This window comes from Akebia trifoliata, unplaced genomic scaffold (genome assembly GCF_017979445.1).
Source record: "Akebia trifoliata isolate Shusen 1 unplaced genomic scaffold, ASM1797944v1 Contig00135_ERROPOS630964, whole genome shotgun sequence".
Taxonomy (NCBI): domain Eukaryota; kingdom Viridiplantae; phylum Streptophyta; class Magnoliopsida; order Ranunculales; family Lardizabalaceae; genus Akebia; species Akebia trifoliata.
Window position 1 is genome coordinate 392,954 of NW_028236851.1, and position 10,910 is coordinate 403,863.

General features: G+C 34.5%; 1 pseudogene across 1 annotated transcript; it reads right to left on the reverse strand.

The window, feature by feature from the left end:
- Positions 1-356: 356 nt before the first annotated feature.
- LOC147381926 (squamosa promoter-binding-like protein 9) lies at positions 357-6,888 on the reverse strand (annotated as a pseudogene). Its single transcript, XR_015174249.1, has 4 exons — positions 6,554-6,888; positions 6,445-6,513; positions 2,230-2,369; positions 357-1,040 (listed from the first exon to the last, which is right to left on the reverse strand). The product of XR_015174249.1 is annotated as a squamosa promoter-binding-like protein 9 (transcript).
- Between the last annotated feature and the right edge of the window lie 4,022 nt (positions 6,889-10,910).

The window sequence follows — 10,910 nt, forward strand, 5'->3', positions numbered from 1 at the left end:
GATCATAGTCGAAGGTTCAAGCGCATTGCACAAGCATCCGGCATTCCATTCATTTTGAAATTAGGATGGTAAGTGACCTAGAGACCAATCAATATTAGGTGATTTAAAAATGATTAATAAAAAAACAAACAATTTGGATTAAATCAAGTTCTGATTTATTGATAGCCAATTTAGATTCAAACACCTCGATTTTCACAAGAGAACGATTTTCAAACGGAAAGCGTTTTACAAACCCAAGTATTACACATAAGGACCTAGGCGGTAATGGTGAAGAACGTTAAGCCCTTCTCTCTTTGGGTTGTAACAAAATGCCTATAATGCATATATGCTTTCCTTCTAACAAATGAAAAAAAAAATGACGACTAAATGCAAATTCATTAATCTAAGGTAAGGTTCAATACGCGCTTATAAGCAAGTATGCACAACTTCAAAACAATGAACTAATCATGCTAACATACCTTAATATGCTTCGACAACCAAAAAAACATAGGACCCGAAAGTAATCCTAGGACCAGAGCTATAACGGGGTCTTTTAAAGAGGCCAATGCATCTGATGAGCGGAAGAGCCGTGACCCCGGAAATGCCCAAGTTTCATATATTGTCGGTCCATCTGCTGACCTAACTCAAGTTGTGAAACTTGACCGAGGCTCAAAACATGTGGCATCGTTTGTGAGCTGCCACTAGCTTTGTTGCCCTTGAAACTCCACACATTGCTTGTGAAATTGGCCATTGCAGAACTATGAGGTGCCATTGATCGACCCATTGAAACCACATCAGAATTCATTATGTTATTCACCGCAAGGCCCGACGCTTGGTTTCTAGGGCCCAATAGCTGAGTTGACGGAAGAGAGAGAGCACAGCTGGAGTTTAAGACTGTCCCACCTATTGAACCTTGAGAGATGGGAGGGATGCATTAGAGAAGACGTTAGCCGGAGGACTCTCTGCAGTCGGTTGGTTTACATTCAGCCATAGATCCATTGCTGGCAGTCTTGGATACATCGTGAAATCCATCAGAAAGCCCCCAACTCTGCTTCCATTTTCTGCCAATGAAGTATCACGAATTCTCAAACGACAAATGATCAAACACAAAATCATGACATGCACAAAACCAGTTGGGTTTCGTCTAGTGCATAGTCACCAAGTTGGGGTTCAGGAATAAGTCAGCAAGGGAAAAAATTCGAAAAATACGGCAAATTTAGCAAAGAATCGGAAAAGAAAAAATAGAGCAAGGGTTAAGAACATGTAATTGTTCTCATATTATATAATCAAATACTTTTTACAATAAAAAATCACCAAACCCCACATATTAAATTACAACAAGTAATCAAATGTCTACCACACAATCAACGTTTATATGGTTAAAAAAATAATAATATTAACAATCATTAGTGTAGGTTAAGATTCATCGATTGATCAAAATCAATGCCATCTTCATTTGCATCATCATTATCTAACACTTCATCGGTGGTCAGGCAGCTTCTCTTACTAGTGCATCAAGGACATCTTTTTTAATTTCCCGATTCTATCACAAAGTTTGTGATTTAATCGTGATGTTCATGATAGAATTGTGAAGTTCATAAAAATTGAGAGCTTAATGAAAATGTGGCGATTTAATCGGTGAAGGAAAATATCACGATTTAGTCGCGACTTTTTCAATAAGTCTTAGATTCTGGTGACTATGGTCTAGCACAACTGTCAGTAGAAGTGCTTCTACGGAATGACTTCTATTTGAATCACTTAGATAAGAATTGTGATTGTAACATTGATTGTTTGACAACGAAGTGCTCTTGGAGTCCAAAAACACCTCTAGAAGCTGTGGGGCATTTGGTGAAAAACAGATTGTGGACATTCTAGTCATCATCATCATCAAGGCCTTATCCCAAAAATTTGGGGTCTGCTAAATGAACCCTGTTCAATCAGTCATGTCCAAAGCCATGCCTTTGTTAACTATTTTGGTCAGTTAACATCAAAACCTCAAATCATTTCAGGAGTATTTTCGTCATTAAGTTGAATATTATGGACATTTTCATCCAAAAGAACTCATTTTTTGTGGTCTACCCGCATTCCGTTAGAAGCTAGAATCCAAAAGCTAGTATGGGCAGCTTCAGCTTCTGGCCCGGTTTTGGCTTCTGGCTTCTGCGAGAATCAGGAAACCGAGTGCAAACCAAACCCTGTTCAAGAATCAATTCTGAACCCTCAAGAAGTGATCTCTATTGATGATTATCTAACCTTGGGGAGATGAGGACAACCATGCAAAGTGTGAAGAAAATAAAGATTGAGGTTGTGGCTTCCTCCGACGTTCGTTGTGGCCAGCAAGACTTCTACGACAACTTTGTTTTCCTTGGTCGAATTCAGAGAGCTCATGAAATCTGTATAGAGAACAAAATTCTTTAAATACATGATAGGGTATTGGAAAGAAAAAATGTATGAAGACATGGATAAGAATCAAAGATGGTTCGAACGACTAAATACCAACTAAAACATACAAATTGCTTGCTAGTTGTTCAACGATATTAGAATCAAAACCAACATGGATGTGATGTTAAACCCCACTCATTAAATTTGCAAATAATGTTTGAAGGTACTAGAGACAAGTAGACTTACTATAAAATTGTATATGTAATCCCACTCACTATTCATTGATTATCATTATTCTTTCGATGCATTAAAAACCGTCTCCAACAATAATATTTCTGAACTCCTGGATCCTCGCAGGATCATTCGACTGCAACATTACCAACATTTGATAAGAACAGTGAAATGAGTCCTAACAAAGAACATGATCTATCCTGCAATTGTGAGAAGGGCAAAAAAATAAAATAACTTCTACATAGCTCCATTGAATCGATTGAACCATGCTCATGGGACTAATTTAACAAAAGAAATCACTTCTTTCAATTTCAAGACAAAGACCTTACCACTCATTCTCCCTCAAGCTTTCCTACAAAATCCCAAAGTTTGGTTTGTTTACTAACACCACCACTTCTATACAGATGAACTTTTCCACACAACATAAGAAAGGCTTGACAGGACGTGAATATGAAACAGAATTCCCGATTATATTATCCCCACTATTTGGGGTCCGTAACATGAATCCAATTTTTCCACTCAACTTGTGTCAAGGCATGTGTATTCAAATAACCTCTTGTGACCCCAAAAGGATATGCAGATAAAGTACAAAATCCCCAATTATAGTGATAGAGCCCAAACATCATCATCATTTTCACCACCTCATTCCAACTATTTTAGGGCCAGTAACATGAATCGCCGTTCAATTTTCTTGTGTCAAGGCATGTACATTCATACATCTCTTATCACCTCAATTCATCTCATTTCTGGTCATCCTCTACATTTTTTGTACCTAACCTTGTACCAAAGCACTCCCTTATTGGAACAAACATTGATCTCTATTGTAAATACCTGAACCATCTCAATCAACTTTATTTGTTCTCATATTGGGGAGATTCCTAAAATCCCTCAAAAATAGGAATTGTGATTTTCTATTTCCAAGTTGTCCAATATTCAGCTCCAAAAGCATAGCTAGTATTATTGTTGCCTAGCCAATTTTGGGCCAGTTTGATAAATGTTGGTCACACTTTGAAAGCACGTTTTCGTTTTAACCATTTAAGCACAACTATTGTCCAAAAAGAAGGTAACTTTTTACAGGAGAAAATTCAAAAGAAACACAAAGGATTACAACAATTATGTTCCCACTGAAAATAGAATATCCAACGGAAAAACAAAAAATCAAATGCTAAACTTTCTTTTACACATATTACATGACATTTTTTCCCACATATTGTTCCTATTCAAACCTTCAACATGTCCTAGACCCCATGAACATCCCACTTGTGCAAATATTTTAATTCAAATGATGAGCATGTATGTAATGTGTTTTGGCAAGTTTACCCGACTTACCTCATGACCAGTTAGGATTCAACTTTTATAGAAGTATAAGTTCATTGAAAACAGTTCTAGCAATTTTAAGTTAAAACTTCACACCTCATAACAGACCTCTCATACATACTTATGCGCAAAGTAAATAAAATAATTCTCACTTGCCATGGAGAAAAGATAATATACCCCAATATAGCTGTTGACGATTGATATTTCTCATCCATTAAAATGCCACCTATGCCTTGTATAATCCGAGCCAGGCCTCACTCACATTCTCCGCATCTAGATGATGGGATGTCTCAAGACTGGCAACACTTATGTAAGAGAACTATAGTGCTAAACTAACACCAAAATCTACATGAGTTCTCAAATTTAGGGTTCTACAAAAGGTGACACCCTCTTCGTATTTGCCAAGAATAACCAAGAGATCTCCAGATAGCTCAGAATTCTTTGGGGTTCTAATGTTACAAGTAGCACTCGAAAACAATACCACAAGTGCTTGTTTTAGGTTGAAGATGGATAAGGCCATACTTGAATCCAATTTGAACTTGGAAATAGGTGAAATAGTTTCAAACTGTTTGAAGCCGGTAATGGTGATAGTAAGTTGGATGACACATTGCAATGCAACTTTAAGATTGTGGGTTGAAGATAGCTTTTCATCCAAAAAAAGAACTGATGACCTAAGCATATCAATCTCATCAACGGGAGATTGCAACCTTAAAACTCAATGGAGAGAGGTCTCATTTCCTATTTTTGGTTAGAAACCAAGATAATTTATTGCTCCAAAACCAAGGATTACACACATTACTCATACCATACTTCCTACTTTACCAACATAGCAAGGCAACCAAGACTTCATCTAAATCAAGCAAGTACCCAAGAGATTACCCCTAACACCCATAGTGACGCCGCGTGAAACAATGAACGGATACAACCAATGTCAATATCCAAAAGAAACTGGAATCAAACTGGAAAAGAGAACTCACAAAGAGAATTTGATTAATTCAAAGATAATTGGCCTTCCAATTTACCTCATATTTCATATGAAAAAGTTTCATTCTTGGTCAAACACAAAAAATAATGAAAGACAGCAAAAAAGAAATTAGCATGGAACTAATGAGTGTTGGGTGTAGTGGCCAGGGCCTACCTCAAAAAAGGGAGAGGTCTTAAGTTCAAGCCCCCTTGTTGGCCACACACATGGATTTATCTCGGCTTACCTGGTATGTGTGGTTTGTGGGATATTGCATGTACCCGGGGAGTTGGGCAACATATGGGGCTTTAAGAGGCTAGTTGCCTCGGCCCTACTAGTCGGACCTACGGGTTTGGGCACCCCTATAATAAATAAAAATTAGCATGGAAATATACTACTAAGCTCAACAAGTAAGGTAGAATCGACAATGAGCGTTTCTAACACGAAGTTAATACCAAACCAAAACTTTGCTAAGACAAATTTGCTGATATAAAGATCTAAAGGAAGGAATAATGCCCAAAAATGAAAAATCCATGGGAAAACATGGATCCTGAAGATCCTAACCATTCCATTCAGGAATGGGTCTCACCACATGATTCAGATTCCAGACCTCGACATTTCTAATAACGCATTTAGGCCTTCTGCTTGAACTTCTGATGGTCCAAGTGCTCCATGAAGTCTTCTACATCACATCGTTCTACTTTGCCACATGAAAAAGACAACCAAGACTCCCTCAATCAAGCAACTAACAGACGGAATTTCGACCATCCGACCATGCATCCTCACATCGGGATTCCCCCCCAATAAGTCAGATATTCCATAATTCCAGTTTAATTTGCCGCCAATCCAGCTATTTAATCAGCATGTACCTTCTTAAAAGCTTAATCTTGTTAGAGTTGATATCTTGCATTTGGCATCCTTAACCACATCAAACTCCTTTATTATCTTCACAATCCCTTCCAATTTTGCACCCAAATTTGCTAGATCCATGATTGTTGCAGCCTTCTCCTTCTGTCCTCGAGTGCATGTCATCCACGATAGGATCACTTTTTTCTCCAATACCAATTGAAAAAGTCTAGAAATGTTTCAAACCTAAAGTGGGGATGATAACTCAAGATTAATTCAGCTAATCAATCTCATCAAAGGGAGATTACAACCTTAGAACTCAATGGAGAAAGTTTGCATCTCCTATCTTTGGTTAGAAAGTAGGATAATCTTCATTTCCCCAAAACCAAGGATTACAACCACTACACATCCTACTTTGCCAACATGGAAAGACAACCAAGACTCCCTTAATCAAGCTACTACAAAAGAAATAGTTTCAAACAACTAATCATACCAAAAAAAAAAACTCCAATATATTTCCCAAGGAAAGTAAATAACAAGATGATCCGTACATTGGGCCCCATATAAACTTATTATTTTTATTTCATTGCTTAACAATTATCAACCCCATAATCATAGCATGAAACGTTTAGAACCCAAATGTGAAATCAAATTCACAATAAAAAGTCAAAACATCAAGAAAACATTTATCAAAAAATCAAACAGACTGAACAACTAAATCTCCAACTGACCTGCTACATTGTTGGCAAAACCTCTGCTCTAGACCATCAACAATGACTTTAGGAGACTTGGAGTGCATATTACAAAGCTTGTGCCTTGAATAATAAGCCTTTGCACCACTTAGATCAACTTTACACCCTTCAATCTGACACCTTGGAGGTTGCCCTCCTTGCAAAACCCCTCTCCTCTTCTTCTCCATGGAAGGGGCTGAAGTGGGCCCCACTTCAGAAACTGATGATGACCCATTACTTGATTTGGCCAAAACTCCATTACCCATATCTCCAAAGTAGATTCTTTTGCCGAATTTCAATCCGTTTAGTGAAGAATCAGAGGAAGCAGAAGCACCATCTGATGAAGCAGAGAAAGAGGAGGAACCCTTTCCATGTGCGGTGGTCTCTAGTTTATTGTGTTCATGGTTTCTTTGTGAGGCGTCACAAGAGTAACAGAGAAGGTTTTTATATGTATATGTGTGTGTGAGTGAGAGAGAGAGACAAGTCTTTGCGTTGCTAAGTATTGGAGTAATTAGTTACATTGCATTGGAATAATGTACTAAATTACACTATCATATTATTGAGATTAAGACAAGGTTAAATTGATTTGGTTGAAATTTATTAAAGATAAAATTTATCTCTAGATATAATTTGATTTCTATAAAATCTTAGTAAGGTTGCTATAATTATTATCTAAGAGAATCAATAATATCTTAATCTTCTATATAGTATCAGAGCATAATCTCTTTTGAGAGATCAATCTAGTGCATTTACCTTCTATTATCAACAGTGACAACATTGTCCGCAGGCTGTCATTGAATAAAATCTCCAACTCTTATTTTACAATTTCCATCTCCTTGATAGTCTTCAATTTTTGGCATTTATAATCTCGACTAAGATATAATTATCAAGTCTTGTTATCCAATCAAATGATTTGATTTAGTGATCGTCGACTCTAATAGACTCCACGATGAGCGGGATGCGATAGTGATGACTACACAGACAATCAATGACCATCTCAACTACAATGGATATTCATTGGGGACACCAAACATTTAATAATTGCAATTTCAAAGAATGTGATATCAACCAATCATGTATTTCTTATTCAAAGAAACATGCAATTGCAGGAGGATATTGCAGTAATTAATTATGTTGCATTGTAATATGGTGTACTACGGTACATCGTATCATAGCTATTGAGATTAAGATAAGATTAGATTAATTTGATTGAGATTGATTAGGAATAGAGCTTATTTGACGATATGATTTGGTTTCTATAAAACCCAATTAAGGTTATTGTAATTATTAATTAAGAGAATCAGTAATATCTCTTTCTTCTATACTAAGTTAAGGGTGTTGTTATTGGCTCCCCAAATTTTATTTATTACACTCCAATTAAAAGTAATTTAAGGTGAATCATTTCATGTGCTGAATATGACAATTGACTTGATACACAATTCATTTTAATTTCCAAACATGATTTTACAAGGAATTTTTCATTTTTATAACATACAAATTTGCTACTTTTATAATCTACCAATTCGTTGATAAAATACCAATAATTTCATCTTATTAGTAATTTCGTTGGTAATTTATCAATGAATTTGTTGATTATAGAAGTGATGAATTCATTTGAAAAACATATTTTAGGAATTAAAATGAATAGCTTCCCACAATTGAAATTTGGATAAAAGTTGCTTATGTGTTTGTAAAAATAACAATAATTTAATTAATGACCGAGAAATAGTAAAAGTTGGAGTGCTAATAGAAACTCTTTTATCTATGTTTAGATTTAAGATTTTATATGAGCCTAATGTTAGAACCCAATTAATGTGTGGCCCATTGACCTACACGGTCTGAGTTTTTGACTTGCACAAGGATTAAAATCAAATTAAAATAGAAATAAAAATAACTCTTTAGGTTTTAGAAGGAAATTTTGATGGATAGGAATCATATTAAAAGATGATATCTAGGCCTTCTATTCTCATCTATTTAAGTGGATCAACACCCTATAGTAGACACGCACGAACCAACATAGACAAACAAAGATAAGGTGAGTTTGAAAATTAGATAACGTGAAACAAGGTTCACACGATTTGTGGATTTACATACATCAGATCACAAGCATGCGGATTTGGGAAGAGCACATCTTTAACATAATTTTGGATTATCGATTTAACTTATGACAAGAGGTAAGTATCATAATCTTTAATCTTTAGGAACATAACTAGATTTCTTGAGATATATACACGATTCCTGACCTTGAAAATTTATAAACTAATAGTTATGTGAATAAAGATATATAATGATTTAAATCTGACACCTAATCCTAATTATGAACAACTGTTAAAGTTGTTTGAATGTGTTATACTGCTTTGTGATGTTGAGGCAATAACTTAACAAAATTTTATAATGTTTGAATGGTGTGTTTTAACGTTTAATTAGGTTGTGATACATGATTTAAAAAAGTGTAGTAATAAGTAAAATTTGGGGTGCCACTAACAGGTCTCTAAATTAAAGGGAGACAAACTTCTTATGACCCTCTGGTCCTTTGGGTGTAACTGATACGAGTAAGCAGTATAAAAGCTAACACTACTAAACAGAACTTTGTGAGACAAAAAATTCAGAATTCAGAGAGAGTGGTCTACCTTTGTTTCTATGAAACATTTTAAGTTAATTGGTGAAAATACAGAGATTTTATTAGTTTTTTTTTTCCTCTTAATAGTTGAGATTTTTTTTTTCTTTTAATTTTTTCCTAAAAGTTGATTTCTGTGTAGGTAGGTAGAGATAATTCATTTCAAGGATTTTTATGATTGCGGTGAAAACGTTTTTAAGGAAAAATATTTATGGAAAAGTGGATTTCTTGAATAAATTGAATTCTAGTGTTTTAATTTTGCACCTAGGAAAATGTTACAAAGAGAGTAATGTTTTTCAATTTTGGTGAAATATTAATTTAACTCAAGTTGGTAAAATACATTAGTTTGATCAAAAATTACATTTTTTTTTTTAAAGACTATGATTGACCAATCAAAAGTGATCTAGTGGATGTGGTAAAATACAATCAATTTGATTAAGAAGAAACTTTTCTTAGTAAGAAAATTTCCTATTTGCATCATCTTTTGACATCCAAAAACATGATCTGATACCATGATTTGTATTGAAAAAAATTGAAAAAACAAAAATTTACTGTTGAATTTTAATTTTAAATTTGGGAGTTCAATAATTGTCCATTTTTTTAATCTGAGGTTTTTAGATGAAATCTACAGGAGAGTGGTGTTGGATTGCCAATTTGGTAATATATGTGGGTCCATTGACCCTTAGTAAGATTTCAAATCTTACAAAATTAGTCAGACTAGTCTGACTCTTTTACTAATGGTTTAAGTCTACAAAGAGGGTGGGTGGGACTCATATCAGACGTGGCACTGAATAAGCTCAACATTCAATAATGGTCTGGGGTCAGATATCCTGTATTTGTGACTCTTTGTTTGGGAACAGAGTTTTGATTGGTCCTGACATTTTGGGGGAGTTGGCCAATTTGAATTTGAATTTTCTTTTTTGATAATGCTGAAGTAACATTAAAATGTACATCGATTGTACATTCTTGGGTGTCAGTACTATGATTAGTACTATAATCATTATATTAGTTCGATTTTGATTCTTGTCAGGTTTCAGGTCTCATTTCAAAAGAAATAGAATTGGAACTACAACCACCAAAAATCACGGGTACCCATCGATTCTGTTCTCAAGAATTGAATGAGATAAAAAGTATTTCAAATCGTTATAAAAAAAATTCCTTTAAAAAAATTAATATCTTATCAATAAAATTGTTAACTTAGTTATAATTTGTTATACTTTAAGATATAAATTAATTATTTTTTTTTCAAAACTAAAAATTTATCTTCGTTAAAAGTAATAATTTTTTAGAAGAATAAATCATTTTAAGTTTCAATAAATAATTTATATGAAAAATTGAAGAATTTTATATACCATGCATTTATTTTTTAAATAAAAAATATCTTAAATCATCTATAGTATGGAAAGAAATGATAAAACAAATCGATTTTGAGTACCCATTGGATATAACCTAACGGTTCTGGTTCCTATTGGTTTGGTTCCATTTTAGATCTGGTTTTAATTGGTTCAAATAAAAAGGGAACCCAGGGTATTCGATTTTGATTTTGATTAAATGGGTACCCATTTACACCTCTAGTACATTCTAATGCGGTGGAGCTTACATAAACATAGATGCTTTCATCAAGATACGAGTGAAAAATATCTATGTTTATGTGTGCACCATCACATCAGAATGTCATAATCGATGTAAATTTCAATGTTACTACAGCACAACTCTTTTTCCTTTTTTCAATACTTTCGCTAGAATTTGCTCTAATTGCTATCGAGCAATCTAGAATCCTAATGGGTCACATCTATGTTACCTGATTCGTCGTTGCAAAGAAGAAGAAAAAGAAATGAGAGAGAGAAGA